Genomic DNA, 4,586 nt, shown 5'->3' on the forward strand with positions numbered 1-4,586 from the left:
GAAAGTGATAGGATGACAGGATATTGAAATGTATGGGATGAACAAACAATAGTCAGGAAGATGACTAAACACCCTGCAAGCAAATCAGCATGCTTGCTGGATGTCTGCTCATTATAATATAACTGCCTAATAAACAAATAAGAATTAATCCTTTATAAAGCCAGCATTTGGTAGTTTAGTTCTCACAGAGCTACAAATCCCAGCACGCTTAACAAACTAGTTTCCAGGATTCTTTGTGGAGAAGCCATGTGCTATAAACGCATAGTGTGGCCTAACCACCACATAAGCTTTTGCACGCTAATCAGGATGAATGCTGAATAAACAGGTGGTTTGGAGCAACCCATAAAAGCTACTTAAGATACTCCTTTGGCAAAGTACCAAGTTAAAGACAGTGTTTGCTCTTCCTGGCTAAATGAGTAGCAGAATACACTCATGTCTCAATGCATTTGATCCGAGTAAAGTCCACCTGTTACCATAGATATGGCTGCTGGGACAACCATCGCTAAAGTGGACACCACAGAAGAGATTGTTGATTACAGCTAACCAAAGGCTCGAAGATAACAAACTAGAGGTCAAATGTGGGAGAGTGCTAATGTGGTGGAGAGGGTGAGAGAGAGATGCTTTTCATTTTATTTCTCAGGCATGAGGAAGTGTGCAACAGATAACAATTCAAGCAGTGAAGAAACTGTAAAGGCTAAAATAATCATACATTACTGAGCACCCAAGGAGAAACTGACAAGCAGGCACCCTTTGCATTGCCCTCTTAGTGCCTGTCAAAGATGCTTCTCTTTTATAACAAGCCTTCCAAGTGTAAATCTTTGGTGTCATTTAGTATCAGTATCAGAACTGAATTGATTTTATATATGCCTTGTTGTTTTAAGAGTGGTTGGGGCAACCCAGCCTGATGGGTAAGAGGATTTATTATTATTAGTGTGTGCATATATAATTTATATGTATGCAGATGTCAGCTGTTTTTATATATGCAGCTGTTCTGTGCATGTTTTTATTGTATTGTAATCACTTTGGAACATTCATAAATGAAATAATAACAACATATATGCAAACTAGGAATAGCAGAGAATTTGATTTAGTTCACATCTAAAGGAGAGCTTACCTATGCAAACCAAAACACAGCCATCCTTAGTGCAAACACATGTTATGAAACCCTAACATCTTTTTTTTAGAACATAAAACTAACTTTGGGAAATTTTTAAATAGAGAATGAGGAAGATGCCCCAACCCTTCCCTCAGCGACCATTTCTCTACTTCAATTTCCCTCCCTGTGGCTTTTCTTCACACAGAGTTCAAAACATGGATAAACACAAAACTGTGCCCTCAAGCAATCAAGCAAATGTTTGTAGCAGTGCCTCACTCTTGATACTGCTGGGAAATGCTGATGCAGTTTGTACCAAAACCTGGTTGGAACACTATTTATTTAGTGCTCCATAACAGTTTTTAACTACAGAAAAATGAATTTATTGCTTAAGAGAAACTTCCTTCCCTGCAACATTCTGCATTATTTTTGGTCGCTGCATGTGCGTGGAATAGCGGATCTGCTGTTTCAAGTTTCAATTCTCATAAATTCTGCACATTCCCTTCCATATCCTATAACTGGTTGCCCATGAGCAGAAAGCACTATTTTGTAGATAGCACCAGTATGCCAAATACTAATCCCATGGAGCTGAATGTGCCAAATATGGCTGTGGATTTGACAGTCTGAAGATGGCCTACTCAGAAAATCACCATCTTATTTATTTGTAAGTGGAAATATTTGTCACACACGTGTAGCTAAACTAAGATGTCTCATAAAGAAATATAAAAAGAGATTTGAATGACATGGTGGCATGATCTCACAAGGGCTCTCGTGGTTTACTCTCAGGTAACAGAAACACACCACCTGGAATGGTGACATTTTTTCCTGAAGGAGAAGGGATCAGGGATCCATAACTCGCTTGTTGCCTTGGCAACACTTACAGACGCAGAACCCTTTGGGCATATTTCTTTGAACTTGTACCGCCCTGGCAAACTGGGTTAAATCCAAGTTAAGAATAGTTATAGTGGTATTTGATTACTTTGCCAATGAGTTATTTCTTGATTCAGTTGGGCCTCGTTTTTTCACTCCCTTCCCTGTTCTTACCAAAACAGTTTGTCAGCAATGTCTGGAGTGGAGCCAGCATTCCCTGCAGGGCAAAGGCCTACACTGAATTCTCTGGTAAAGAATATGCAAACAGTACTGACCACTAGTATTTGAAAGGGGGGGGGGAACTGCTGTGGGAGCCAGGGTGGGAGCCAGAAAGCCCTGGCCGAGGTTTGTAGTGCCACCTGGTGTCTTGCTGACCCAGTGACCAGCATGTCTGTGCCTTACATGTATTAGAATTGTATTGACCTTAAAAGGAGTTGTGTTTCCTCTGGGCAGTGTTGACCCTATATGGTGTGGGTGGGTTTAAGCTGGCCAGATGAGGTAACATGAGACACTGGCAAGCAGCCATGCGGCTGGAGAGAACAAAGGGTAATAAAAACGGACTGGAGAGGAGAAGATGTCTGAAAGAGCTGCTCCATCAGTCCAAGGAAATAAGCTAGCTCTCTGCGTCTTTATTTTATGCTGAAAAGCGCCATTTGTAACGGCTGGCCCGACAAGTGGTGCCCCGTGTGAGGCTGAATAAAAGATACGACTGAGGTTTTTAAAAGAGAGCTAAAGAAGCAAGATTGAAGCAAACAGTCTGGGCAAGACTGTGAGAAGATTTTTGATCCAAGCAGTGGATATTCATCGACTTACCTCGCCTGGAAAAGGCTGCAAGCGCTATTCATCTACGGATCCAAGGTTAGTCGATCCCTTAAATATTGATTTTAGAAAAATGGGCAGCTCTTTGACTACTCCCCAACAGAAATTTTTAAAAGACTTAAAATTTCTCCTCTCCTGCAACAAATTGGAAGTTCCTGAGGGAGATTTGATACAGCTCATTCTGGCAATCGATGAACATTGCCCCTGGTTTCCTGCAGAAGGAACTTTGGAATTAAAACATTGGGATGATATTGGAACACATTTTCATGGGCTTCCCAGCATTGGTGTACGGAATTTAAATGCATGGTGCAAGGTTCGATATGCTATGGGTTCTTTATCACCAAAAAATATCTCCATAGCTGCATTGCCAACACAGGCTTCAGCTTCTTTAATTCAGCCTGCTGTCCTGCCATGTGTTCCAGCCCTTGCTTTGCCTGCAGCCCCAGATCCCAAACCTCCAGACTGCAGTTCCTCACCAGAAGACCCAAATCTGCAAAAATACCGTGGTCTGGCTGGAAATGATCCTGCTCTTTCAGCAGCAGCAAAAGCAGCTACCCCTTTGCAACGTGCAGTATTTGCCTGTTCCTTAACTCAGGATACTAAGGCATTCCCTGGTGTTCCAGCAGGAATTCAAGCCCAGCTTTTGGCTCCAGATGAATTCAAGCCTTTGGCACGTACAGTTTTACCCCCATCAGCTGGTGTATTGTTTGCTCACGAATGGGAAATTGCCTGTGGTGTTTATGCTCCTGCTTTACTGCAACAAATCAGAGGAAAAAATCCTAATCCTACCCTCGCAGATGTGATGGATGCTATGATGGAGCATGGCCCCATTGCTCAGGCTTCAGTACAAGCCACACTGCTGCAGATCTTATTGAGGGATACAGCTCTTGCTGCTAAACAAGCAATGAGAAAAATCCCAGAACCTAGAGAATCATATCCTTCCTTTATGGACAGGCTGATTACAGCAGTGAGTAGCCAAATTGAAAATCCTGAAGCCAAACAAATAATTATCAAACAATTGGCCTTTGAAAATGCCACTGAGGATTGTAAGGTTGCGTCGCGCCCGATAATACACCTTCCTGCCACTACGATGCTACGCATTTGTCAGTCTGTTGGTACAGCCACCCACAAGGCTCAATTGCTGGCAGCAGCGCAAGATAAAAACCAGCCTGTAGCCATGAATACAACATTTCCAGCATGGCAAACCAAGATCACTGATACCTCAGTGTGGGTAGAACAGTGGCCTCCACCAAAAGAAAAAACCGCAGCAATGGCACCATCTCGTTTCTGAACAGCTTATTTCTGAACAATTAACTTTTGGCTACATTGAAACATCTTTATCCCACTGGATCCAGCAGACAGGAACAGTTTGCTTTTACATTGCCAGTATATAACAAATTGCAATCCACCCAGTGATATCAGTGGATTGTTCTGCCACAACAGCATGCGGAACTCCCCTACACTTTGCCAAAATTTTGTGAATGAAGCATTGAAACCTTTCCGCATGCGCCACCTAGAGGTGCTGAACACAAGCTGCATCTGGCAATATTTGCTACACCATTGTTGCCAACAGGAAATTTATATGCTCAGACGGACAAGAAGAAGACTATCTGCATTATAGAATGGTTACATTTACCTCATACCCCTTTGAAGAACATTTATTCCGCAAATGAATCCACATCAGACAATTGTTGTCAAAGGACGCTCACGTGCTATAGCTTTGAGCAGTTTTGATGTTGCATCAATTTATATGCCATTTTCACAGACTGAACAGCAGCATTTATTGATCACAAATGCTGCCATG

At 42.3% G+C, this 4,586-nt stretch overlaps 1 long non-coding RNA gene across 1 annotated transcript; it reads left to right on the top strand.

Moving 5' to 3' along the window:
• The first annotated feature begins 496 nt into the window (after positions 1 to 496).
• LOC128415923 (uncharacterized) lies at positions 497 to 1,835 on the top strand. The gene is made up of 2 exons (XR_008331103.1): positions 497 to 908; positions 1,219 to 1,835. It is a non-coding gene; the product is annotated as an uncharacterized LOC128415923 (long non-coding RNA).
• Positions 1,836 to 4,586: the final 2,751 nt, after the last annotated feature.

The sequence above is a fragment of the Podarcis raffonei genome, chromosome 6 (genome assembly GCF_027172205.1).
Source record: "Podarcis raffonei isolate rPodRaf1 chromosome 6, rPodRaf1.pri, whole genome shotgun sequence".
NCBI classification, from domain to species: domain Eukaryota; kingdom Metazoa; phylum Chordata; class Lepidosauria; order Squamata; family Lacertidae; genus Podarcis; species Podarcis raffonei.